This window comes from Pelmatolapia mariae, linkage group LG6 (assembly GCF_036321145.2).
Source record: "Pelmatolapia mariae isolate MD_Pm_ZW linkage group LG6, Pm_UMD_F_2, whole genome shotgun sequence".
Lineage (NCBI taxonomy): Eukaryota > Metazoa > Chordata > Actinopteri > Cichliformes > Cichlidae > Pelmatolapia > Pelmatolapia mariae.
In genome coordinates, this window is record NC_086232.1 from 1,404,169 (window position 1) to 1,431,005 (window position 26,837).

At 58.8% G+C, this 26,837-nt stretch overlaps 3 non-coding genes and 6 pseudogenes across 3 annotated transcripts; all 9 read right to left on the reverse strand.

Annotated features, from left to right (window-relative positions):
• Nucleotides 1–104: 104 nt before the first annotated feature.
• On the reverse strand, nt 105–223 carry LOC134629992 (5S ribosomal RNA; annotated as a pseudogene).
• Nucleotides 224–3,679: 3,456 nt separating this feature from the next.
• LOC134629934 (5S ribosomal RNA) lies at nt 3,680–3,798 on the reverse strand (annotated as a pseudogene).
• Nucleotides 3,799–6,707: 2,909 nt separating this feature from the next.
• On the reverse strand, nt 6,708–6,826 carry LOC134629891 (5S ribosomal RNA; annotated as a pseudogene).
• Nucleotides 6,827–10,125: 3,299 nt separating this feature from the next.
• LOC134630067 (5S ribosomal RNA) lies at nt 10,126–10,244 on the reverse strand. Its single transcript, XR_010094141.1, has one exon. It is a non-coding gene; the product is annotated as a 5S ribosomal RNA (ribosomal RNA).
• Nucleotides 10,245–13,310: 3,066 nt separating this feature from the next.
• Nucleotides 13,311–13,429, reverse strand: LOC134630079 (5S ribosomal RNA). Its single transcript, XR_010094152.1, has one exon. It is a non-coding gene; the product is annotated as a 5S ribosomal RNA (ribosomal RNA).
• A 3,946-nt stretch (nt 13,430–17,375) lies between these two features.
• Nucleotides 17,376–17,494, reverse strand: LOC134629993 (5S ribosomal RNA; annotated as a pseudogene).
• Nucleotides 17,495–20,384: 2,890 nt separating this feature from the next.
• Nucleotides 20,385–20,503, reverse strand: LOC134630091 (5S ribosomal RNA). The gene has a single exon (XR_010094164.1). It is a non-coding gene; the product is annotated as a 5S ribosomal RNA (ribosomal RNA).
• A 3,946-nt stretch (nt 20,504–24,449) lies between these two features.
• LOC134629995 (5S ribosomal RNA) lies at nt 24,450–24,568 on the reverse strand (annotated as a pseudogene).
• A 1,893-nt stretch (nt 24,569–26,461) lies between these two features.
• On the reverse strand, nt 26,462–26,580 carry LOC134629996 (5S ribosomal RNA; annotated as a pseudogene).
• Nucleotides 26,581–26,837: the final 257 nt, after the last annotated feature.

Sequence of the window (26,837 nt, forward strand, 5' to 3'; positions counted from 1 at the left end):
TTGCTGAAAACAGCCAAAAGGAATGTCGTTAATGTGGCCTCATTAATGGACACCAACACCCTCCTTCTCTGGATCAAAATCAGCTCAGTGACATGAAAAGCAAATTCTTACAGCACCTGGTATTCCCAGGCAGTCTCCCATCCAAGTACTAACCAAGCCCAACCTTGCATAGCTTCCGAGATCAGACGAGATCAGGCTTTGGCAAGGCGGTATGGCCGTAAGCTGCTGGCGTCAGCACAAAGCGTCAATTTATGGTATCAAGTAGTGAGGTGGCCAATACTCGCAGTTACGAACACAAGCCTCCAATTTAACTACAGTGTTAATGGTAACTGCATGCTTGCCTAATACCCTAACCAAAGGACTCATTTTAGCCTTTGATCAGCAACACAGGCCCTGGTGTGGTGTAAATGGCCTCAGCCAGAGCCACAGGACCTGGTGTGGTGTAGTTGGCCTCAGCCAGCATCAAAGGCCCGGGGGTGGTGTACATGGCCTCAGCCAGAGCCACAGGCACTGGTGTGGTGTCCATAGCCTCAGCCAACAGCACAGGCCCTGTTGTGGTGTCCATGGCCTCAGCCAGAAGCACTGGCCCTGGTGTGGTGTAGATGGCCTCAGACAGAGCCACATGCCCTGGTGGGGTGTAGTTGGCCTCAGCCAGCAGCACAGGTCCTGGTGTGGTGTCCATGGCCTCAGCCAGCAGCACAGGCCCTGGTGTGGTGTCCATGGCCTCAGCCAGAAGCACTGGCCCTGGTGTGGTGTAGATGGCCTCAGACAGAGCCACAGGCCCTTGTTTGGTGTAGTTGGCCTCAGCCAGCACCACAGGCCCTGGTGTGGTGTCCATAGCCTCAGCCAGCCGCACAGGCCCTGGTGTGATGAACATTGCCTCATCCAGCAGCACAGTCCTTGGTGTGTTGTAGACGACCTCATCCAGAGCCACAGGCCCTGGTGTGGTGTACATGGCCTCAGACAAAGCCACAGGCCCTGAAGAGGTGTCCATGGCCTCAGCCAGTAGCACAGGTCCTGGTGTGGTGTAGACGGCCTCAGACAGAGCCACAGGCCTTGGTGTGGTGTAGGTGGCCTAAGCTGGCTGCACAGGTCCACATCCGGAAGCACAGGCCCTGTTGTGTTGTAGATTGCCTCAGCCAGAGCCACAGACCTTGGTGTGGTGTTCATGGCCTAAGCCAGAGCTACAGGCCCACAGCAAGCAGCACAGGCCCTGGTGTGGTGTCCATAGCTCAGCCAGCAGCACAGCTCCTGTTGTGGTGTAGTTGGCCTCAGCCAGCAGCACAGGTCCTGGTGTGGTGTCCATCGCCTCAGCCAGAAACACTGGCCCTGGTGTGATGTAGATGGCCTCAGCCAGAGCCACAGGACCTGGTGTGGTGTTCATGACCTCAGCCAGCATCAAAGGCCCGGGGGTGGTGTAAATGGCCTCAGCCAGAGCCACAGGCACTGGTGTGGTGTCCCTAGCCTCAGCCAGCAGCACAGGCCTTGGTGTGGTGTCCCTGGCCTCAGCCAGTAGCACAAGCCCTGGTGTGGTGTAGGTGGCCTAAGCTGGCTGCACATGTCCACAGCCAGCAGCACAAGCCCTGGTGTGGTGTACATGGCCTCAGCTAGAGGCACAGGCCCTGGTGTGGTGTAGATGATCTCAGCCAGAGACAAAGGCCCTTGTGTGGTGTAGTTGGCCTCAGCCAGCAGCACAGGCCCTGGGGTGATAAACATGGCCTCATCCAGTAGTACAGCCCTTGGTGTGTTGTAGACGGCCTCATCCAGAGCCACAGGCCGTGTGTGGTATACATGGCCTCAGCCAGATCCAAAGGCTCTGGGGTGGTGTCCATAGCCTCAGCCAGCAGCACAGGTCCCGGTGTGGTGTCCATGGCCTCAGCCAGTAGCACAGGCCCTGGTGTGGTGTAGGTGGCCTAAGCTGGCTGCACAGGTCCACAGCCAGCAGCACAGGCCCTGGTGTGGTGTACATGGCCTCAGCTAGAGGCACAGGCCCTTGGTGTGTTGTAGATGGCCTCATCAGGAGCCACAGGCCCTGTTGTGGTGTAGGTTGCCTCAGTCAGCAGCACAGGCCCTGTGTGGTGTGCATGGCCTCAGCCAGTAGCACAGGCCCTGGTGTGATGTAGACTGCTTCAGCCAGAGCCACAGGCCATGGTGTGGTGTAGGTGGCCTAAGCTGGCTGCACAGGTCCACAGCCAGCAGTACAGGCCCTGGTGTGGTGTCCATGGCCTCAGCCAGATGCACTGGCCGTGGTGTGGTGTAGCTGGCCTCAGCCAGAGCCACAGGCCCTGGTGTGGTGTTCATGGCCTCAGCCAGAGCCAAATGCCCTGGTGTGGTGTCCATAGCTTCAGCCAGCAGCACAGGTCTTGGTGTGGTGTCCATGGCCTCAGCCAGTAGCACAGGCCCTGGTGTGATGTAGACGGCCTCAGCCAGAGCCACAGGCCCTGGTGTGGTGTAGGTGGCCTAAGCTGGCTGCACAGGTCCACAGCCAGAAGCACAGGCCCTGGCGTGGTGTAGGTGGCCTAACCTGGCTGCACAGGTCCACAACCAGAAGCACAGGACCTGGTGTGATGTAGACGGCTTCAGCCAGAGCCACAGGCCCTGGTGTGGTGTAGGTGGCCTAACCTGGCTGCACAGGTCCACAGCCAGAAGCACAGGCCCTGGTGTGGTGAAGGTGGCCTAAGCTGGCTGCACAGGTCCACAGCCAGAAGCACAGGCCCTGTGTGGTGTAAATGGCCTCAGCCAGAGCCACAGGCCATGGGGTGGTGTCCAAAGCCTCAGCCAGCAGCACAGGTCCTGGTGTGGTGTAAATGGCCTCAGCCAGAGCCACAGGCCATGGGGTGGTGTCCATGGCCTCAGCCAGATGCACTGGCCGTGGTGTGGTGTAGCTGGCCTCAGCCAGAGCCACAGGCCCTGGTGTGGTGTTCATGGCCTCAGCCAGAGCCAAATGCCCTGGTGTGGTGTCCATAGCTTCAGCCAGCAGCACAGGTCTTGGTGTGGTGTCCATGGCCTCAGCCAGTAGCACAGGCCCTGGTGTGATGTAGACGGCCTCAGCCAGAGCCACAGGCCCTGGTGTGGTGTAGGTGGCCTAAGCTGGCTGCACAGGTCCACAGCCAGAAGCACAGGCCCTGGCGTGGTGTAGGTGGCCTAAGCTGGCTGCACAGGTCCACAACCAGAAGCACAGGACCTGGTGTGATGTAGACGGCTTCAGCCAGAGCTACAGGCCCTGGTGTGGTGTAGGTGGCCTAACCTGGCTGCAGAGGTCCACAGCCAGAAGCACAGGCCCTGGTGTGGTGAAGGTGGCCTAAGCTGGCTGCACAGGTCCACAGCCAGAAGCACAGGCCCTGTGTGGTGTAAATGGCCTCAGCCAGAGCCACAGGCCCTGGGGTGGTGTCCAAAGCCTCAGCCAGCAGCACAGGTCCTGGTGTGGTGTCCATGGTCTCAGCCAGAAGCACAGGCCCTGGTGTAATGTAGACGGCGTCAGCGCAGGCCACAGGCCCTGGTGTAATTTAGATGACCTATGTTAGCAGAATAGGCCTCGGTGTGGTGCGGATGGCCTCACCCGGCAGCACAAGACATTGCTGAAAACAGCCAAAAGGAATGTCGTTAATGTGGCCTCATTAATGGACACCAACACCCTCCTTCTCTGGATCAAAATCAGCTCAGTGACATGAAAAGCAAATTCTTACAGCACCTGGTATTCCCAGGCAGTCTCCCATCCAAGTACTAACCAAGCCCAACCTTGCATAGCTTCCGAGATCAGACGAGATCAGGCTTTAGCAAGGCGGTATGGCCGTAAGCTGCTGGCGTCAGCACAAAGCGTCAATTTATGGTATCAAGTAGTGAGGTGGCCAATACTCGCAGTTACGAACACAAGCCTCCAATTTAACTACAGTGTTAATGGTAACTGCATGCTTGCCTAATACCCTAACCAAAGGACTCATTTTAGCCTTTGATCAGCAACACAGGCCCTGGTGTGGTGTAAATGGCCTCAGCCAGAGCCACAGGACCTGGTGTGGTGTAGTTGGCCTCAGCCAGCATCAAAGGCCCGGGGGTGGTGTACATGGCCTCAGCCAGAGCCACAGGCACTGGTGTGGTGTCCATAGCCTCAGCCAACAGCACAGGCCCTGTTGTGGTGTCCATGGCCTCAGCCAGAAGCACTGGCCCTGGTGTGGTGTAGATGGCCTCAGACAGAGCCACATGCCCTGGTGGGGTGTAGTTGGCCTCAGCCAGCAGCACAGGTCCTGGTGTGGTGTCCATGGCCTCAGCCAGCAGCACAGGCCCTGGTGTGGTGTCCATGGCCTCAGCCAGAAGCACTGGCCCTGGTGTGGTGTAGATGGCCTCAGACAGAGCCACAGGCCCTTGTTTGGTGTAGTTGGCCTCGGCCAGCACCACAGGCCCTGGTGTGGTGTCCATAGCCTCAGCCAGCCGCACAGGCCCTGGTGTGATGAACATTGCCTCATCCAGCAGCACAGTCCTTGGTGTGTTGTAGACGAACTCATCCAGAGCCACAGGCCCTGGTGTGGTGTACATGGCCTCAGACAAAGCCACAGGCCCTGAAGAGGTGTCCATGGCCTCAGACAAAGCCACAGGCCCTGAAGAGGTGTCCATGGCCTCAGCCAGTAGCACAGGTCCTGGTGTGGTGTAGACGGCCTCAGACAGAGCCACAGTCCTTGGTGTGGTGTAGGTGTCCTAAGCTGGTTGCACAGGTCCACATCCGGAAGCACAGGCCCTGTTGTGTTGTAGATTGCCTCAGCCAGAGCCACAGACCTTGGTGTGGTGTTCATGGCCTAAGCCAGAGCTACAGGCCCACAGCAAGCAGCACAGGCCCTGGTGTGGTGTCCATACCTCAGCCAGCAGCACAGCTCCTGTTGTGGTGTAGTTGGCCTCAGCCAGCAGCACAGGTCCTGGTGTGGTGTCCATCGCCTCAGCCAGAAACACTGGCCCTGGTGTGATGTAGATGGCCTCAGCCAGAGCCACAGGACCTGGTGTGGTGTTCATGACCTCAGCCAGCATCAAAGGCCCGGGGGTGGTGTACATGGCCTCAGCCAGAGCCACAGGCACTGGTGTGGTGTCCATAGCCTCAGCCAGCAGCACAGGCCTTGGTGTGGTGTCAATGGCCTCAGCCAGTAGCACAGGCCCTGGTGTGGTGTAGGTGGCCTAAGCTGGCTGCACAGGTCCACAGCCAGCAGCACAAGCCCTGGTGTGGTGTACATGGCCTCAGCTAGAGGCACAGGCCCTGGTGTGGTGTAGATGATCTCAGCCAGAGACACAGGCCCTTGTGTGGTGTAGTTGGCCTCAGCCAGCAGCACAGGCCCTGGGGTGATAAACATGGCCTCATCCAGTAGTACAGCCCTTGGTGTGTTGTAGACGGCCTCATCCAGAGCCACAGGCCGTGTGTGGTGTACATGGCCTCAGCCAGATCCAAAGGCTCTGGGGTGGTGTCCATAGCCTCAGCCAGCAGCACAGGTCCTGGTGTGGTGTCCATGGCCTCAGCCAGTAGCACAGGCCCTGGTGTGGTGTAGGTGGCCTAAGCTGGCTGCACAGGTCCACAGCCAGCAGCACAGGCCCTGGTGTGGTGTACATGGCCTCAGCTAGAGGCACAGGCCCTGGTGTGGTGTAGATGGTCTCAGCCAGAGACACAGGCCCTTGGTGTGTTGTAGATGGCCTCATCAGGAGCCACAGGCCCTGTTGTGGTGTAGGTTGCCTCAGTCAGCACCACAGGCCCTGTGTGGTGTGCATGGCCTCAGCCAGTAGCACAGGCCCTGGTGTGATGTAGACTGCTTCAGCCAGAGCCACAGGCCATGGTGTGGTGTAGGTGGCCTAAGCTGGCTGCACAGGTCCACAGCCAGCAGTACAGGCCCTGGTGTGGTGTCCATGGCCTCAGCCAGATGCACTGGCCGTGGTGTGGTGTAGCTGGCCTCAGCCAGAGCCACAGGCCCTGGTGTGGTGTTCATGGCCTCAGCCAGAGCCAAATGCCCTGGTGTGGTGTCCATAGCTTCAGCCAGCAGCACAGGTCTTGGTGTGGTGTCCATGGCCCCAGCCAGTAGCACAGGCCCTGGTGTGATGTAGACGGCCTCAGCCAGAGCCACAGGCCCTGGTGTGGTGTAGGTGGCCTAAGCTGGCTGCACAGGTCCACAGCCAGAAGCACAGGCCCTGGCGTGGTGTAGGTGGCCTAACCTGGCTGCACAGGTCCACAACCAGAAGCACAGGACCTGGTGTGATGTAGACGGCTTCAGCCAGAGCCACAGGCCCTGGTGTGGTGTAGGTGGCCTAACCTGGCTGCACAGGTCCACAGCCAGAAGCACAGGCCCTGGTGTGGTGAAGGTGGCCTAAGCTGGCTGCACAGGTCCACAGCCAGAAGCACAGGCCCTGTGTGGTGTAAATGGCCTCAGCCAGAGCCACAGGCCATGGGGTGGTGTCCAAAGCCTCAGCCAGCAGCACAGGTCCTGGTGTGGTGTCCATGGTCTCAGCCAGAAGCACAGGCCCTGGTGTAATGTAGACGGCGTCAGCGCAGGCCACAGGCCCTGGTGTAATTTAGATGACCTATGTTAGCAGAATAGGCTTCGGTGTGGTGCGGATGGCCTCACCCGGCAGCACAAGACATTGCTGAAAACAGCCAAAAGGAATGTCGTTAATGTGGCCTCATTAATGGACACCAACACCCTCCTTCTCTGGATCAAAACCAGCTCAGTGACATGAAAAGCAAATTCTTACAGCACCTGGTATTCCCAGGCAGTCTCCCATCCAAGTACTAACCAAGCCCAACCTTGCATAGCTTCCGAGATCAGACGAGATCGGGCTTTGGCAAGGCGGTATGGCCGTAAGCTGCTGGCGTCAGCACAAAGCGTCAATTTATGATATCAAGTAGTGAGGTGGCCAATACTCGCAGTTACGAACACAAGCCTCCAATTTAACTACAGTGTTAATGGTAACTGCATGCTTGCCTAATACCCTAACCAAAGGACTCATTTTAGCCTTTGATCAGCAACACAGGCCCTGGTGTGGTGTAAATGGCCTCAGCCAGAGCCACAGGACCTGGTGTGGTGTAGTTGGCCTCAGCCAGCATCAAAGGCCCGGGGGTGGTGTACATGGCCTCAGCCAGAGCCACAGGCACTGGTGTGGTGTCCATAGCCTCAGCCAACAGCACAGGCCCTGTTGTGGTGTCCATGGCCTCAGCCAGAAGCACTGGCCCTGGTGTGGTGTAGATGGCCTCAGACAGAGCCACATGCCCTGGTGGGGTGTAGTTGGCCTCAGCCAGCAGCACAGGTCCTGGTGTGGTGTCCATGGCCTCAGCCAGCAGCACAGGCCCTGGTGTGGTGTCCATGGCCTCAGCCAGAAGCACTGGCCCTGGTGTGGTGTAGATGGCCTCAGACAGAGCCACAGGCCCTTGTTTGGTGTAGTTGGCCTCAGCCAGCACCACAGGCCCTGGTGTGGTGTCCATAGCCTCAGCCAGCCGCACAGGCCCTGGTGTGATGAACATTGCCTCATCCAGCAGCACAGTCCTTGGTGTGTTGTAGACGACCTCATCCAGAGCCACAGGCCCTGGTGTGGTGTACATGGCCTCAGACAAAGCCACAGGCCCTGAAGAGGTGTCCATGGCCTCAGCCAGTAGCACAGGTCCTGGTGTGGTGTAGACGGCCTCAGACAGAGCCACAGGCCTTGGTGTGGTGTAGGTGGCCTAAGCTGGCTGCACAGGTCCACATCCGGAAGCACAGGCCCTGTTGTGTTGTAGATTGCCTCAGCCAGAGCCACAGACCTTGGTGTGGTGTAGATGGCCTCAGACAGAGCCACAGGCCCTTGTTTGGTGTAGTTGGCCTCGGCCAGCACCACAGGCCCTGGTGTGGTGTCCATAGTCTCAGCCAGCCGCACAGGCCCTGGTGTGATGAACATTGCCTCATCCAGCAGCACAGTCCTTGGTGTGTTGTAGACGAACTCATCCAGAGCCACAGGCCCTGGTGTGGTGTACATGGCCTCAGACAAAGCCACAGGCCCTGAAGAGGTGTCCATGGCCTCAGACAAAGCCACAGGCCCTGAAGAGGTGTCCATGGCCTCAGCCAGTAGCACAGGTCCTGGTGTGGTGTAGACGGCCTCAGACAGAGCCACAGTCCTTGGTGTGGTGTAGATGTCCTAAGCTAGCTGCACAGGTCCACATCCGGAAGAACTGGCCCTGTTGTGTTGTAGATTGCCTCAGCCAGAGCCACAGACCTTGGTGTGGTGTTCATGGCCTAAGCCAGAGCTACAGGCCCACAGCAAGCAGCACAGGCCCTGGTGTGGTGTTCATAGCTCAGCCAGCAGCACAGCTCCTGTTGTGGTGTAGTTGGCCTCAGCCAGCAGCACAGGTCCTGGTGTGGTGTCCATGGCCTCAGCCAGCAGCACAGGTCCTGGTGTGGTGTCCATCGCCTCAGCCAGAAACACTGGCCCTGGTGTGATGTAGATGGCCTCAGCCAGAGCCACAGGACCTGGTGTGGTGTTCATGACCTCAGCCAGCATCAAAGGCCCGGGGGTGGTGTACATGGCCTCAGCCAGAGCCACAGGCACTGGTGTGGTGTCCATAGCCTCAGCCAGCAGCACAGGCCTTGGTGTGGTGTCAATGGCCTCAGCCAGTAGCACAGGCCCTGGTGTGGTGTAGGTGGCCTAAGCTGGCTGCACAGGTCCACAGCCAGCAGCACAAGCCCTGGTGTGGTGTACATGGCCTCAGCTAGAGGCACAGGCCCTGGTGTGGTGTAGATGATCTCAGCCAGAGACACAGGCCCTTGTGTGGTGTAGTTGGCCTCAGCCAGCAGCACAGGCCCTGGGGTGATAAACATGGCCTCATCCAGTAGTACAGCCCTTGGTGTGTTGTAGACGGCCTCATCCAGAGCCACAGGCCGTGTGTGGTGTACATGGCCTCAGCCAGATCCAAAGGCTCTGGGGTGGTGTCCATAGCCTCAGCCAGCAGCACAGGTCCTGGTGTGGTGTCCATGGCCTCAGCCAGTAGCACAGGCCCTGGTGTGGTGTAGGTGGCCTAAGCTGGCTGCACAGGTCCACAGCCAGCAGCACAGGCCCTGTTGCGGTGTACATGGCCTCAGCTAGAGGCACAGGCCCTGGTGTGGTGTAGATGGTCTCAGCTAGAGGCACAGGCCCTTGGTGTGTTGTAGATGGCCTCATCAGGAGCCACAGGCCCTGTTGTGGTGTAGGTTGCCTCAGTCAGCACCACAGGCCCTGTGTGGTGTGCATGGCCTCAGCCAGTAGCACAGGACCTGGTGTGATGTAGACTGCTTCAGCCAGAGCCACAGGCCATGGTGTGGTGTAGGTGGCCTAAGCTGGCTGCACAGGTCCACAGCCAGCAGTACAGGCCCTGGTGTGGTGTCCATGGCCTCAGCCAGATGCACTGGCCGTGGTGTGGTGTAGCTGGCCTCAGCCAGAGCCACAGGCCCTGGTGTGGTGTTCATGGCCTCAGCCAGAGCCAAATGCCCTGGTGTGGTGTCCATAGCTTCAGCCAGCAGCACAGGTCTTGGTGTGGTGTCCATGGCCTCAGCCAGTAGCACAGGCCCTGGTGTGATGTAGACGGCCTCAGCCAGAGCCACAGGCCCTGGTGTGGTGTAGGTGGCCTAAGCTGGCTGCACAGGTCCACAACCAGAAGCACAGGCCCTGGCGTGGTGTAGGTGGCCTAACCTGGCTGCACAGGTCCACAACCAGAAGCACAGGACCTGGTGTGATGTAGACGGCCTCAGCCAGAGCCACAGGCCCTGGTGTGGTGTAGGTGGCCTAACCTGGCTGCACAGGTCCACAGCCAGAAGCACAGGCCCTGTGTGGTGTAAATGGCCTCAGCCAGAGCCACAGGCCCTGGGGTGGTGTCCAAAGCCTCAGCCAGCAGCACAGGTCCTGGTGTGGTGTCCATGGTCTCAGCCAGAAGCACAGGCCCTGGTGTAATGTAGACGGCGTCAGCGCAGGCCACAGGCCCTGGTGTAATTTAGATGACCTATGTTAGCAGAATAGGCCTCGGTGTGGTGCGGATGGTCTCACCCGGCAGCACAAGACATTGCTGAAAACAGCCAAAAGGAATGTCGTTAATGTGGCCTCATTAATGGACACCAACACCCTCCTTCTCTGGATCAAAACCAGCTCAGTGACATGAAAAGCAAATGCTTACAGCACCTGGTATTCCCAGGCAGTCTCCCATCCAAGTACTAACCAAGCCCAACCTTGCATAGCTTCCGAGATCAGACGAGATCGGGCTTTGGCAAGGCGGTATGGCCGTAAGCTGCTGGCGTCAGCACAAAGCGTCAATTTATGGTATCAAGTAGTGAGGTGGCCAATACTCGCAGTTACGAACACAAGCCTCCAATTTAACTACAGTGTTAATGGTAACTGCATGCTTGCCTAATACCCTAACCAAAGGACTCATTTTAGCCTTTGATCAGCAACACAGGCCCTGGTGTGGTGTAAATGGCCTCAGCCAGAGCCACAGGACCTGGTGTGGTGTAGTTGGCCTCAGCCAGCATCAAAGGCCCGGGGGTGGTGTACATGGCCTCAGCCAGAGCCACAGGCACTGGTGTGGTGTCCATAGCCTCAGCCAACAGCACAGGCCCTGTTGTGGTGTCCATGGCCTCAGCCAGAAGCACTGGCCCTGGTGTGGTGTAGATGGCCTCAGACAGAGCCACATGCCCTGGTGGGGTGTAGTTGGCCTCAGCCAGCAGCACAGGTCCTGGTGTGGTGTAGTTGGCCTCAGCCAGCATCAAAGGCCCGGGGGTGGTGTACATGGCCTCAGCCAGAGCCACAGGCACTGGTGTGGTGTCCATAGCCTCAGCCAGAAGCACTGGCCCTGGTGTGGTGTAGATGGCCTAAGCTGGCTGCACAGGTCCACAGCCAGCAGCACAGGCCCTGGTGTGGTGTACATGGCCTCAGCTAGAGGCACAGGCCCTGGTGTGGTGTAGATGGTCTCAGCCAGAGACACAGGCCCTTGGTGTGTTGTAGATGGCCTCATCAGGAGCCACAGGCCCTGTTGTGGTGTAGGTTGCCTCAGTCAGCAGCACAGGCCCTGTGTGGTGTCCATAGCCTCAGCCAGCCGCACAGGCCCTGGTGTGATGAACACTGCCTCATCCAGCAGCACAGTCCTTGGTGTGTTGTAGACGACCTCATCCAGAGCCACAGGCCCTGGTGTGGTGTACATGGCCTCAGACAAAGCCACAGGCCCTGAAGAGGTGTCCATGGCCTCAGCCAGTAGCACAGGTCCTGGTGTGGTGTAGACGGCCTCAGACAGAGCCACAGGCCTTGAAGAGGTGTCCATGGCCTCAGCCAGTAGCACAGGTCCTGGTGTGGTGTAGACGGCCTCAGACAGAGCCACAGGCCTTGGTGTGGTGTAGGTGGCCTAAGCTGGCTGCACAGGTCCACATCCGGAAGCTCAGGCCCTGTTGTGTTGTAGATTGCCTCAGCCAGAGCCACAGACCTTGGTGTGGTGTTCATGGCCTAAGCCAGAGCTACAGGCCCACAGCAAGCAGCACAGGCCCTGGTGTGGTGTCCATAGCTCAGCCAGCAGCACAGCTCCTGTTGTGGTGTAGTTGGCCTCAGCCAGCAGCACAGGTCCTGGTGTGGTGTCCATCGCCTCAGCCAGAAACACTGGCCCTGGTGTGATGTAGATGGCCTCAGCCAGAGCCACAGGACCTGGTGTGGTGTTCATGACCTCAGCCAGCATCAAAGGCCCGGGGGTGGTGTACATGGCCTAAGCCAGAGCCACAGGCACTGGTGTGGTGTCCATAGCCTCAGCCAGCAGCACAGGCCTTGGTGTGGTGTCCATGGCCTCAGCCAGTAGCACAGGCCCTGGTGTGGTGTAGGTGGCCTAAGCTGGCTGCACAGGTCCACAGCCAGCAGCACAAGCCCTGGTGTGGTGTACATGGCCTCAGCTAGAGGCACAGGCCCTGGTGTGGTGTAGATGATCTCAGCCAGAGACACAGGCCCTTGTGTGGTGTAGTTGGCCTCAGCCAGCAGCACAGGCCCTGGGGTGATAAACATGGCCTCATCCAGTAGTACAGCCCTTGGTGTGTTGTAGACGGCCTCATCCAGAGCCACAGGCCGTGTGTGGTGTACATGGCCTCAGCCAGATCCAAAGGCTCTGGGGTGGTGTCCATAGCCTCAGCCAGCAGCACAGGTCCTGGTGTGGTGTCCATGGCCTCAGCCAGTAGCACAGGCCCTGGTGTGGTGTAGGTGGCCTAAGCTGGCTGCACAGGTCCACAGCCAGCAGCACAGGCCCTGGTGTGGTGTACATGGCCTCAGCTAGAGGCACAGGCCCTGGTGTGGTGTAGATGGTCTCAGCCAGAGACACAGGCCCTTGGTGTGTTGTAGATGGCCTCATCAGGAGCCACAGGCCCTGTTGTGGTGTAGGTTGCCTCAGTCAGCAGCACAGGCCCTGTGTGGTGTCCATGGCCTCAGCCAGTAGCACAGGCCCTGGTGTGATGTAGACTGCTTCAGCCAGAGCCACAGGCCATGGTGTGGTGTAGGTGGCCTAAGCTGGCTGCACAGGTCCACAGCCAGCAGCACAGGCCCTGGTGTGGTGTCCATGGCCTCAGCCAGATGCACTGGCCGTGGTGTGGTGTAGCTGGCCTCAGCCAGAGCCACAGGCCCTGGTGTGGTGTTCATGGCCTCAGCCAGAGCCAAATGCCCTGGTGTGGTGTCCATAGCTTCAGCCAGCAGCACAGGTCTTGGTGTGGTGTCCATGGCCTCAGCCAGTAGCACAGGCCCTGGTGTGATGTAGATGGCCTCAGCCAGAGCCACAGGCCCTGGTGTGGTGTAGGTGGCCTAAGCTGGCTGCACAGGTCCACAGCCAGAAGCACAGGCCCTGGCGTGGTGTAGGTGGCCTAACCTGGCTGCACAGGTCCACAACCAGAAGCACAGGACCTGGTGTGATGTAGACGGCTTCTGCCAGAGCCACAGGCCCTGGTGTGGTGTAGGTGGCCTAAGCTGGCTGCACAGGTCCACAGCCAGAAGCCACAGGCCCTGTGTGGTGTAAATGGCCTCAGCCAGAGCCACAGGCCCTGGGGTGGTGTCCAAAGCCTCAGCCAGCAGCACAGGTCCTGGTGTGGTGTCCATGGTCTCAGCCAGAAGCACAGGCCCTGGTGTAATGTAGACGGCGTCAGCGCAGGCCACAGGCCCTGGTGTAATTTAGATGACCTATGTTAGCAGAATAGGTCTCGGTGTGGTGCGGATGGCCTCACCCGGCAGCACAAGACATTGCTGAAAACAGCCAAAAGGAATGTCGTTAATGTGGCCTCATTAATTGACACCAACACCCTCCTTCTCTGGATCAAAACCAGCTAAGTGACATGAAAAGCAAATGCTTACAGCACCTGGTATTCCCAGGCAGTCTCCCATCCAAGTACTAACCAAGCCCAACCTTGCATAGCTTCCGAGATCAGACGAGATCGGGCTTTGGCAAGGCGGTATGGCCGTAAGCTGCTGGCGTCAGCACAAAGCGTCAATTTATGGTATCAAGTAGTGAGGTGGCCAATACTCGCAGTTACGAACACAAGCCTCCAATTTAACTACAGTGTTAATGGTAACTGCATGCTTGCCTAATACCCTAACCAAAGGACTCATTTTAGCCTTTGATCAGCAACACAGGCCCTGGTGTGGTGTAAATGGCCTCAGCCAGAGCCACAGGACCTGGTGTGGTGTAGTTGGCCTCAGCCAGCATCAAAGGCCCGGGGGTGGTGTACATGGCCTCAGCCAGAGCCACAGGCACTGGTGTGGTGTCCATAGCCTCAGCCAACAGCACAGGCCCTGTTGTGGTGTCCATGGCCTCAGCCAGAAGCACTGGCCCTGGTGTGGTGTAGATGGCCTCAGACAGAGCCACATGCCCTGGTGGGGTGTAGTTGGCCTCAGCCAGCAGCACAGGTCCTGGTGTGGTGTCCATGGCCTCAGCCAGCAGCACAGGCCCTGGTGTGGTGTCCATGGCCTCAGCCAGAAGCACTGGCCCTGGTGTGGTGTAGCTGGCCTCAGACAGAGCCACAGGCCCTGGTGTGGTGTTCATGGCCTCAGCCAGAGCCAAATGCCCTGGTGTGGTGTCCATAGCTTCAGCCAGCAGCACAGGTCTTCGTGTGGTGTCCATGGCCTCAGCCAGTAGCACAGGCCCTGGTTTGATGTAGACGGCCTCAGCCAGAGCCACAGGCCCTGGTGTGGTGTAGGTGGCCTAAGCTGGCTGCACAGGTCCACAACCAGAAGCACAGGCCCTGGCGTGGTGTAGGTGGCCTAACCTGGCTGCACAGGTCCACAACCAGAAGCACAGGACCTGGTGTGATGTAGACGGCTTCAGCCAGAGCCACAGGCCCTGGTGTGGTGTAGGTGGCCTAACCTGGCTGCACAGGTCCACAGCCAGAAGCACAGGCCCTGGTGTGGTGTAGGTGGCCTAAGCTGGCTGCACAGGTCCACAGCAAGAAGCACAGGCCCTGGTGTGGTGTCCATGGCCTCAGCCAGAAGCACTGGCCCTGGTGTGGTGTAGATGGCCTCAGACAGAGCCACAGGCCCTTGTTTGGTGTAGTTGGCCTCAGCCAGCACCACAGGCCCTGGTGTGGTGTAGATAGCCTCAGCCAGCCGCACAGGCCCTGGTGTGATGAACATTGCCTAATCCAGCAGCACAGTCCTTGGTGTGTTGTAGACGAACTCATCCAGAGCCACAGGCCCTGGTGTGCTGTACATGGCCTCAGACAAAGCCACAGGCCCTGAAGAGGTGTCCATGGCCTCAGACAAAGCCACAGGCCCTGAAGAGGTGTCCATGGCCTCAGCCAGTAGCACAGGTCCTGGTGTGGTGTAGACGGCCTCAGACAGAGCCACAGGCCTTGGTGTGGTGTAGGTGTCCTAAGCTGGCTGCACAGGTCCACATCCGGAAGCACTGGCCATGTTGTGTTGTAGATTGCCTCAGCCAGAGCCACAGACTTTGGTGTGGTGTTCATGGCCTAATCCAGAGCTACAGGCCCACAGCAAGCAGCACAGGCCCTGGTGTGGTGTCCATAGCTCAGCCAGCAGCACAGCTCCTGGTGTGGTGTAGTTGGCCTCAGCCAGCAGCACAGGTCCTGGTGTGGTGTCCATCGCCTCAGCCAGAAACACTGGCCCTGGTGTGATGTAGATGGCCTCAGCCAGAGCCACAGGACCTGGTGTGGTGTTCATGACCTCAGCCAGCATCAAAGGCTCGGGGGTGGTGTACATGGCCTCAGCCAGAGCCACAGGCACTGGTGTGGTGTCCATAGCCTCAGCCAGTAGCACAGGCCCTGGTGTGGTGTAGGTGGCCTAAGCTGGCCGCACAGGTCCACAGCCAGCAGCACAAGCCCTGGTGTGGTGTACATGGCCTCAGCTAGAGGCACAGGCCCTGGTGTGGTGTAGATGATCTCAGCCAGAGACACAGGCCCTTGTGTGGTGTAGTTGGCCTCAGCCAGCAGCACAGGCCCTGGGGTGATAAACATGGCCTCATCCAGTAGTACAGCCCTTGGTGTGTTGTAGACGGCCTCATCCAGAGCCACAGGCCGTGTGTGGTGTACATGGCCTCAGCCAGATCCAAAGGCTCTGGGGTGGTGTCCATAGCCTCAGCCAGCAGCACAGGTCCTGGTGTGGTGTCCATGGCCTCAGCCAGTAGCACAGGCCCTGGTGTGGTGTAGGTGGCCTAAGCTGGCTGCACAGGTCCACAGCCAGCAGCACAGGCCCTGGTGTGGTGTACATGGCCTCAGCTAGAGGCACAGGCCCTGGTGTGGTGTAGATGGTCTCAGCCAGAGACACAGGCCCTTGGTGTGTTGTAGATGGCCTCATCAGGAGCCACAGGCCCTGTTGTGGTGTAGGTTGCCTCAGTCAGCACCACAGGCCCTGTGTGGTGTGCATGGCCTCAGCCAGTAGCACAGGCCCTGGTGTGATGTAGACTGCTTCAGCCAGAGCCACAGGCCATGGTGTGGTGTAGGTGGCCTAAGCTGGCTGCACAGGTCCACAGCCAGCAGTACAGGCCCTGGTGTGGTGTCCATGGCCTCAACCAGATGCACTGGCCGTGGTGTGGTGTAGCTGGCCTCAGCCAGAGCCACAGGCCCTGGTGTGGTGTTCATGGCCTCAGCCAGAGCCAAATGCCCTGGTGTGGTGTCCATAGCTTCAGCCAGCAGCACAGGTCTTGGTGTGGTGTCCATGGCCTCAGCCAGTAGCACAGGCCCTGGTGTGATGTAGACGGCCTCAGCCAGAGCCACAGGACCCTGGTGTGGTGTAGGTGGCCTAAGCTGGCTGCACAGGTCCACAGCCAGAAGCACAGGCCCTGGCGTGGTGTAGGTGGCCTAACCTGGCTGCACAGGTCCACAACCAGAAGCACAGGACCTGGTGTGATGTAGACGGCTTCAGCCAGAGCCACAGGCCCTGGTGTGGTGTAGGTGGCCTAACCTGGCTGCACAGGTCCACAGCCAGAAGCACAGGCCCTGGTGTGGTGAAGGTGGCCTAAGCTGGCTGCACAGGTCCACAGCCAGAAGCACAGGCCCTGTGTGGTGTAAATGGCCTCAGCCAGAGCCACAGGCCATGGGGTGGTGTCCAAAGCCTCAGCCAGCAGCACAGGTCCTGGTGTGGTGTAAATGGCCTCAGCCAGAGCCACAGGCCATGGGGTGGTGTCCATGGCCTCAGCCAGATGCACTGGCCGTGGTGTGGTGTAGCTGGCCTCAGCCAGAGCCACAGGCCCTGGTGTGGTGTTCATGGCCTCAGCCAGAGCCAAATGCCCTGGTGTGGTGTCCATAGCTTCAGCCAGCAGCACAGGTCTTGGTGTGGTGTCCATGGCCTCAGCCAGTAGCACAGGCCCTGGTGTGATGTAGACGGCCTCAGCCAGAGCCACAGGCCCTGGTGTGGTGTAGGTGGCCTAAGCTGGCTGCACAGGTCCACAACCAGAAGCACAGGCCCTGGCGTGGTGTAGGTGGCCTAACCTGGCTGCACAGGTCCACAACCAGAAGCACAGGACCTGGTGTGATGTAGACGGCTTCAGCCAGAGCCACAGGCCCTGGTGTGGTGTAGGTGGCCTAAGCTGGCTGCACAGGTCCACAGCCAGAAGCACAGGCCCTGTGTGGTGTAAATGGCCTCAGCCAGAGCCACAGGCCCTGGGGTGGTGTCCAAAGCCTCAGCCAGCAGCACAGGTCCTGGTGTGGTGTCCATGGTCTCAGCCAGAAGCACAGGCCCTGGTGTAATGTAGACGGCGTCAGCGCAGGCCACAGGCCCTGGTGTAATTTAGATGACCTATGTTAGCAGAATAGGCTTCGGTGTGGTGCGGATGGCCTCACCCGGCAGCACAAGACATTGCTGAAAACAGCCAAAAGGAATGTCGTTAATGTGGCCTCATTAATGGACACCAACACCCTCCTTCTCTGGATCAAAATCAGCTCAGTGACATGAAAAGCAAATTCTTACAGCACCTGGTATTCCCAGGCAGTCTCCCATCCAAGTACTAACCAAGCCCAACCTTGCATAGCTTCCGAGATCAGACGAGATCAGGCTTTGGCAAGGCGGTATGGCCGTAAGCTGCTGGCGTCAGCACAAAGCGTCAATTTATGGTATCAAGTAGTGAGGTGGCCAATACTCGCAGTTACGAACACAAGCCTCCAATTTAACTACAGTGTTAATGGTAACTGCATGCTTGCCTAATACCCTAACCAAAGGACTCATTTTAGCCTTTGATCAGCAACACAGGCCCTGGTGTGGTGTAAATGGCCTCAGCCAGAGCCACAGGACCTGGTGTGGTGTAGTTGGCCTCAGCCAGCATCAAAGGCCCGGGGGTGGTGTACATGGCCTCAGCCAGAGCCACAGGCACTGGTGTGGTGTCCATAGCCTCAGCCAACAGCACAGGCCCTGTTGTGGTGTCCATGGCCTCAGCCAGAAGCACTGGCCCTGGTGTGGTGTAGATGGCCTCAGACAGAGCCACATGCCCTGGTGGGGTGTAGTTGGCCTCAGCCAGCAGCACAGGTCCTGGTGTGGTGTCCATGGCCTCAGCCAGCAGCACAGGCCCTGGTGTGGTGTCCATGGCCTCAGCCAGAAGCACTGGCCCTGGTGTGGTGTAGATGGCCTCAGACAGAGCCACAGGCCCTTGTTTGGTGTAGTTGGCCTCAGCCAGCACCACAGGCCCTGGTGTGGTGTCCATAGCCTCAGCCAGCCGCACAGGCCCTGGTGTGATGAACATTGCCTCATCCAGCAGCACAGTCCTTGGTGTGTTGTAGACGACCTCATCCAGAGCCACAGGCCCTGGTGTGGTGTACATGGCCTCAGACAAAGCCACAGGCCCTGAAGAGGTGTCCATGGCCTCAGCCAGTAGCACAGGTCCTGGTGTGGTGTAGACGGCCTCAGACAGAGCCACAGGCCTTGAAGAGGTGTCCATGGCCTCAGCCAGTAGCACAGGTCCTGGTGTGGTGTAGACGGCCTCAGACAGAGCCACAGGCCTTGGTGTGGTGTAGGTGGCCTAAGCTGGCTGCACAGGTCCACATCCGGAAGCTCAGGCCCTGTTGTGTTGTAGATTGCCTCAGCCAGAGCCACAGACCTTGGTGTGGTGTTCATGGCCTAAGCCAGAGCTACAGGCCCACAGCAAGCAGCACAGGCCCTGGTGTGGTGTCCATAGCTCAGCCAGCAGCACAGCTCCTGTTGTGGTGTAGTTGGCCTCAGCCAGCAGCACAGGTCCTGGTGTGGTGTCCATCGCCTCAGCCAGAAACACTGGCCCTGGTGTGATGTAGATGGCCTCAGCCAGAGCCACAGGACCTGGTGTGGTGTTCATGACCTCAGCCAGCATCAAAGGCCCGGGGGTGGTGTACATGGCCTAAGCCAGAGCCACAGGCACTGGTGTGGTGTCCATAGCCTCAGCCAGCAGCACAGGCCTTGGTGTGGTGTCCATGGCCTCAGCCAGTAGCACAGGCCCTGGTGTGGTGTAGGTGGCCTAAGCTGGCTGCACAGGTCCACAGCCAGCAGCACAAGCCCTGGTGTGGTGTACATGGCCTCAGCTAGAGGCACAGGCCCTGGTGTGGTGTAGATGATCTCAGCCAGAGACACAGGCCCTTGTGTGGTGTAGTTGGCCTCAGCCAGCAGCACAGGCCCTGGGGTGATAAACATGGCCTCATCCAGTAGTACAGCCCTTGGTGTGTTGTAGACGGCCTCATCCAGAGCCACAGGCCGTGTGTGGTGTACATGGCCTCAGCCAGATCCAAAGGCTCTGGGGTGGTGTCCATAGCCTCAGCCAGCAGCACAGGTCCTGGTGTGGTGTCCATGGCCTCAGCCAGTAGCACAGGCCCTGGTGTGGTGTAGGTGGCCTAAGCTGGCTGCACAGGTCCACAGCCAGCAGCACAGGCCCTGGTGTGGTGTACATGGCCTCAGCTAGAGGCACAGGCCCTGGTGTGGTGTAGATGGTCTCAGCCAGAGACACAGGCCCTTGGTGTGTTGTAGATGGCCTCATCAGGAGCCACAGGCCCTGTTGTGGTGTAGGTTGCCTCAGTCAGCAGCACAGGCCCTGTGTGGTGTCCATGGCCTCAGCCAGTAGCACAGGCCCTGGTGTGATGTAGACTGCTTCAGCCAGAGCCACAGGCCATGGTGTGGTGTAGGTGGCCTAAGCTGGCTGCACAGGTCCACAGCCAGCAGCACAGGCCCTGGTGTGGTGTCCATGGCCTCAGCCAGATGCACTGGCCGTGGTGTGGTGTAGCTGGCCTCAGCCAGAGCCACAGGCCCTGGTGTGGTGTTCATGGCCTCAGCCAGAGCCAAATGCCCTGGTGTGGTGTCCATAGCTTCAGCCAGCAGCACAGGTCTTGGTGTGGTGTCCATGGCCTCAGCCAGTAGCACAGGCCCTGGTGTGATGTAGATGGCCTCAGCCAGAGCCACAGGCCCTGGTGTGGTGTAGGTGGCCTAAGCTGGCTGCACAGGTCCACAGCCAGAAGCACAGGCCCTGGCGTGGTGTAGGTGGCCTAACCTGGCTGCACAGGTCCACAACCAGAAGCACAGGACCTGGTGTGATGTAGACGGCTTCTGCCAGAGCCACAGGCCCTGGTGTGGTGTAGGTGGCCTAAGCTGGCTGCACAGGTCCACAGCCAGAAGCCACAGGCCCTGTGTGGTGTAAATGGCCTCAGCCAGAGCCACAGGCCCTGGGGTGGTGTCCAAAGCCTCAGCCAGCAGCACAGGTCCTGGTGTGGTGTCCATGGTCTCAGCCAGAAGCACAGGCCCTGGTGTAATGTAGACGGCGTCAGCGCAGGCCACAGGCCCTGGTGTAATTTAGATGACCTATGTTAGCAGAATAGGTCTCGGTGTGGTGCGGATGGCCTCACCCGGCAGCACAAGACATTGCTGAAAACAGCCAAAAGGAATGTCGTTAATGTGGCCTCATTAATTGACACCAACACCCTCCTTCTCTGGATCAAAACCAGCTAAGTGACATGAAAAGCAAATGCTTACAGCACCTGGTATTCCCAGGCAGTCTCCCATCCAAGTACTAACCAAGCCCAACCTTGCATAGCTTCCGAGATCAGACGAGATCGGGCTTTGGCAAGGCGGTATGGCCGTAAGCTGCTGGCGTCAGCACAAAGCGTCAATTTATGGTATCAAGTAGTGAGGTGGCCAATACTCGCAGTTACGAACACAAGCCTCCAATTTAACTACAGTGTTAATGGTAACTGCATGCTTGCCTAATACCCTAACCAAAGGACTCATTTTAGCCTTTGATCAGCAACACAGGCCCTGGTGTGGTGTAAATGGCCTCAGCCAGAGCCACAGGACCTGGTGTGGTGTAGTTGGCCTCAGCCAGCATCAAAGGCCCGGGGGTGGTGTACATGGCCTCAGCCAGAGCCACAGGCACTGGTGTGGTGTCCATAGCCTCAGCCAACAGCACAGGCCCTGTTGTGGTGTCCATGGCCTCAGCCAGAAGCACTGGCCCTGGTGTGGTGTAGATGGCCTCAGACAGAGCCACATGCCCTGGTGGGGTGTAGTTGGCCTCAGCCAGCAGCACAGGTCCTGGTGTGGTGTCCATGGCCTCAGCCAGCAGCACAGGCCCTGGTGTGGTGTCCATGGCCTCAGCCAGAAGCACTGGCCCTGGTGTGGTGTAGCTGGCCTCAGACAGAGCCACAGGCCCTGGTGTGGTGTTCATGGCCTCAGCCAGAGCCAAATGCCCTGGTGTGGTGTCCATAGCTTCAGCCAGCAGCACAGGTCTTCGTGTGGTGTCCATGGCCTCAGCCAGTAGCACAGGCCCTGGTTTGATGTAGACGGCCTCAGCCAGAGCCACAGGCCCTGGTGTGGTGTAGGTGGCCTAAGCTGGCTGCACAGGTCCACAACCAGAAGCACAGGCCCTGGCGTGGTGTAGGTGGCCTAACCTGGCTGCACAGGTCCACAACCAGAAGCACAGGACCTGGTGTGATGTAGACGGCTTCAGCCAGAGCCACAGGCCCTGGTGTGGTGTAGGTGGCCTAACCTGGCTGCACAGGTCCACAGCCAGAAGCACAGGCCCTGGTGTGGTGTAGGTGGCCTAAGCTGGCTGCACAGGTCCACAGCAAGAAGCACAGGCCCTGGTGTGGTGTCCATGGCCTCAGCCAGAAGCACTGGCCCTGGTGTGGTGTAGATGGCCTCAGACAGAGCCACAGGCCCTTGTTTGGTGTAGTTGGCCTCAGCCAGCACCACAGGCCCTGGTGTGGTGTAGATAGCCTCAGCCAGCCGCACAGGCCCTGGTGTGATGAACATTGCCTAATCCAGCAGCACAGTCCTTGGTGTGTTGTAGACGAACTCATCCAGAGCCACAGGCCCTGGTGTGCTGTACATGGCCTCAGACAAAGCCACAGGCCCTGAAGAGGTGTCCATGGCCTCAGACAAAGCCACAGGCCCTGAAGAGGTGTCCATGGCCTCAGCCAGTAGCACAGGTCCTGGTGTGGTGTAGACGGCCTCAGACAGAGCCACAGGCCTTGGTGTGGTGTAGGTGTCCTAAGCTGGCTGCACAGGTCCACATCCGGAAGCACTGGCCATGTTGTGTTGTAGATTGCCTCAGCCAGAGCCACAGACTTTGGTGTGGTGTTCATGGCCTAATCCAGAGCTACAGGCCCACAGCAAGCAGCACAGGCCCTGGTGTGGTGTCCATAGCTCAGCCAGCAGCACAGCTCCTGGTGTGGTGTAGTTGGCCTCAGCCAGCAGCACAGGTCCTGGTGTGGTGTCCATCGCCTCAGCCAGAAACACTGGCCCTGGTGTGATGTAGATGGCCTCAGCCAGAGCCACAGGACCTGGTGTGGTGTTCATGACCTCAGCCAGCATCAAAGGCTCGGGGGTGGTGTACATGGCCTCAGCCAGAGCCACAGGCACTGGTGTGGTGTCCATAGCCTCAGCCAGTAGCACAGGCCCTGGTGTGGTGTAGGTGGCCTAAGCTGGCCGCACAGGTCCACAGCCAGCAGCACAAGCCCTGGTGTGGTGTACATGGCCTCAGCTAGAGGCACAGGCCCTGGTGTGGTGTAGATGATCTCAGCCAGAGACACAGGCCCTTGTGTGGTGTAGTTGGCCTCAGCCAGCAGCACAGGCCCTGGGGTGATAAACATGGCCTCATCCAGTAGTACAGCCCTTGGTGTGTTGTAGACGGCCTCATCCAGAGCCACAGGCCGTGTGTGGTGTACATGGCCTCAGCCAGATCCAAAGGCTCTGGGGTGGTGTCCATAGCCTCAGCCAGCAGCACAGGTCCTGGTGTGGTGTCCATGGCCTCAGCCAGTAGCACAGGCCCTGGTGTGGTGTAGGTGGCCTAAGCTGGCTGCACAGGTCCACAGCCAGCAGCACAGGCCCTGGTGTGGTGTACATGGCCTCAGCTAGAGGCACAGGCCCTGGTGTGGTGTAGATGGTCTCAGCCAGAGACACAGGCCCTTGGTGTGTTGTAGATGGCCTCATCAGGAGCCACAGGCCCTGTTGTGGTGTAGGTTGCCTCAGTCAGCACCACAGGCCCTGTGTGGTGTGCATGGCCTCAGCCAGTAGCACAGGCCCTGGTGTGATGTAGACTGCTTCAGCCAGAGCCACAGGCCATGGTGTGGTGTAGGTGGCCTAAGCTGGCTGCACAGGTCCACAGCCAGCAGTACAGGCCCTGGTGTGGTGTCCATGGCCTCAACCAGATGCACTGGCCGTGGTGTGGTGTAGCTGGCCTCAGCCAGAGCCACAGGCCCTGGTGTGGTGTTCATGGCCTCAGCCAGAGCCAAATGCCCTGGTGTGGTGTCCATAGCTTCAGCCAGCAGCACAGGTCTTGGTGTGGTGTCCATGGCCTCAGCCAGTAGCACAGGCCCTGGTGTGATGTAGACGGCCTCAGCCAGAGCCACAGGACCCTGGTGTGGTGTAGGTGGCCTAAGCTGGCTGCACAGGTCCACAGCCAGAAGCACAGGCCCTGGCGTGGTGTAGGTGGCCTAACCTGGCTGCACAGGTCCACAACCAGAAGCACAGGACCTGGTGTGATGTAGACGGCTTCAGCCAGAGCCACAGGCCCTGGTGTGGTGTAGGTGGCCTAACCTGGCTGCACAGGTCCACAGCCAGAAGCACAGGCCCTGGTGTGGTGAAGGTGGCCTAAGCTGGCTGCACAGGTCCACAGCCAGAAGCACAGGCCCTGTGTGGTGTAAATGGCCTCAGCCAGAGCCACAGGCCATGGGGTGGTGTCCAAAGCCTCAGCCAGCAGCACAGGTCCTGGTGTGGTGTAAATGGCCTCAGCCAGAGCCACAGGCCATGGGGTGGTGTCCATGGCCTCAGCCAGATGCACTGGCCGTGGTGTGGTGTAGCTGGCCTCAGCCAGAGCCACAGGCCCTGGTGTGGTGTTCATGGCCTCAGCCAGAGCCAAATGCCCTGGTGTGGTGTCCATAGCTTCAGCCAGCAGCACAGGTCTTGGTGTGGTGTCCATGGCCTCAGCCAGTAGCACAGGCCCTGGTGTGATGTAGACGGCCTCAGCCAGAGCCACAGGCCCTGGTGTGGTGTAGGTGGCCTAAGCTGGCTGCACAGGTCCACAACCAGAAGCACAGGCCCTGGCGTGGTGTAGGTGGCCTAACCTGGCTGCACAGGTCCACAACCAGAAGCACAGGACCTGGTGTGATGTAGACGGCTTCAGCCAGAGCCACAGGCCCTGGTGTGGTGTAGGTGGCCTAAGCTGGCTGCACAGGTCCACAGCCAGAAGCACAGGCCCTGTGTGGTGTAAATGGCCTCAGCCAGAGCCACAGGCCCTGGGGTGGTGTCCAAAGCCTCAGCCAGCAGCACAGGTCCTGGTGTGGTGTCCATGGTCTCAGCCAGAAGCACAGGCCCTGGTGTAATGTAGACGGCGTCAGCGCAGGCCACAGGCCCTGGTGTAATTTAGATGACCTATGTTAGCAGAATAGGCTTCGGTGTGGTGCGGATGGCCTCACCCGGCAGCACAAGACATTGCTGAAAACAGCCAAAAGGAATGTCGTTAATGTGGCCTCATTAATGGACACCAACACCCTCCTTCTCTGGATCAAAATCAGCTCAGTGACATGAAAAGCAAATTCTTACAGCACCTGGTATTCCCAGGCAGTCTCCCATCCAAGTACTAACCAAGCCCAACCTTGCATAGCTTCCGAGATCAGACGAGATCAGGCTTTGGCAAGGCGGTATGGCCGTAAGCTGCTGGCGTCAGCACAAAGCGTCAATTTATGGTATCAAGTAGTGAGGTGGCCAATACTCGCAGTTACGAACACAAGCCTCCAATTTAACTACAGTGTTAATGGTAACTGCATGCTTGCCTAATACCCTAACCAAAGGACTCATTTTAGCCTTTGATCAGCAACACAGGCCCTGGTGTGGTGTAAATGGCCTCAGCCAGAGCCACAGGACCTGGTGTGGTGTAGTTGGCCTCAGCCAGCATCAAAGGCCCGGGGGTGGTGTACATGGCCTCAGCCAGAGCCACAGGCACTGGTGTGGTGTCCATAGCCTCAGCCAACAGCACAGGCCCTGTTGTGGTGTCCATGGCCTCAGCCAGAAGCACTGGCCCTGGTGTGGTGTAGATGGCCTCAGACAGAGCCACATGCCCTGGTGGGGTGTAGTTGGCCTCAGCCAGCAGCACAGGTCCTGGTGTGGTGTCCATGGCCTCAGCCAGCAGCACAGGCCCTGGTGTGGTGTCCATGGCCTCAGCCAGAAGCACTGGCCCTGGTGTGGTGTAGATGGCCTCAGACAGAGCCACAGGCCCTTGTTTGGTGTAGTTGGCCTCAGCCAGCACCACAGGCCCTGGTGTGGTGTCCATAGCCTCAGCCAGCCGCACAGGCCCTGGTGTGATGAACATTGCCTCATCCAGCAGCACAGTCCTTGGTGTGTTGTAGACGACCTCATCCAGAGCCACAGGCCCTGGTGTGGTGTACATGGCCTCAGACAAAGCCACAGGCCCTGAAGAGGTGTCCATGGCCTCAGCCAGTAGCACAGGTCCTGGTGTGGTGTAGACGGCCTCAGACAGAGCCACAGGCCTTGGTGTGGTGTAGGTGGCCTAAGCTGGCTGCACAGGTCCACATCCGGAAGCACAGGCCCTGTTGTGTTGTAGATTGCCTCAGCCAGAGCCACAGACCTTGGTGTGGTGTTCATGGCCTAAGCCAGAGCTACAGGCCCACAGCAAGCAGCACAGGACCTGGTGTGGTGTCCATAGCTCAGCCAGCAGCACAGCTCCTGTTGTGGTGTAGTTGGCCTCAGCCAGCAGCACAGGTCCTGGTGTGGTGTCCATCGCCTCAGCCAGAAACACTGGCCCTGGTGTGATGTAGATGGCCTCAGCCAGAGCCACAGGACCTGGTGTGGTGTTCATGACCTCAGCCAGCATCAAAGGCCCGGGGGTGGTGTAAATGGCCTCAGCCAGAGCCACAGGCACTGGTGTGGTGTCCCTAGCCTCAGCCAGCAGCACAGGCCTTGGTGTGGTGTCCCTGGACTCAGCCAGTAGCACAAGCCCTGGTGTGGTGTAGGTGGCCTAAGCTGGCTGCACATGTCCACAGCCAGCAGCACAAGCCCTGGTGTGGTGTACATGGCCTCAGCTAGAGGCACAGGCCCTGGTGTGGTGTAGATGATCTCAGCCAGAGACAAAGGCCCTTGTGTGGTGTAGTTGGCCTCAGCCAGCAGCACAGGCCCTGGGGTGATAAACATGGCCTCATCCAGTAGTACAGCCCTTGGTGTGTTGTAGACGGCCTCATCCAGAGCCACAGGCCGTGTGTGGTGTAAATGGCCTCAGCCAGAGCCACAGGCCATGGGGTGGTGTCCAAAGCCTCAGCCAGCAGCACAGGTCCTGGTGTGGTGTCCATGGTCTCAGCCAGAAGCACAGGCCCTGGTGTAATGTAGACGGCGTCAGCGCAGGCCACAGGCCCTGGTGTAATTTAGATGACCTATGTTAGCAGAATAGGCCTCGGTGTGGTGCGGATGGCCTCACCCGGCAGCACAAGACATTGCTGAAAACAGCCAAAAGGAATGTCGTTAATGTGGCCTCATTAATGGACACCAACACCCTCCTTCTCTGGATCAAAATCAGCTCAGTGACATGAAAAGCAAATTCTTACAGCACCTGGTATTCCCAGGCAGTCTCCCATCCAAGTACTAACCAAGCCCAACCTTGCATAGCTTCCGAGATCAGACGAGATCAGGCTTTGGCAAGGCGGTATGGCCGTAAGCTGCTGGCGTCAGCACAAAGCGTCAATTTATGGTATCAAGTAGTGAGGTGGCCAATACTCGCAGTTACGAACACAAGCCTCCAATTTAACTACAGTGTTAATGGTAACTGCATGCTTGCCTAATACCCTAACCAAAGGACTCATTTTAGCCTTTGATCAGCAACACAGGCCCTGGTGTGGTGTAAATGGCCTCAGCCAGAGCCACAGGACCTGGTGTGGTGTAGTTGGCCTCAGCCAGCATCAAAGGCCCGGGGGTGG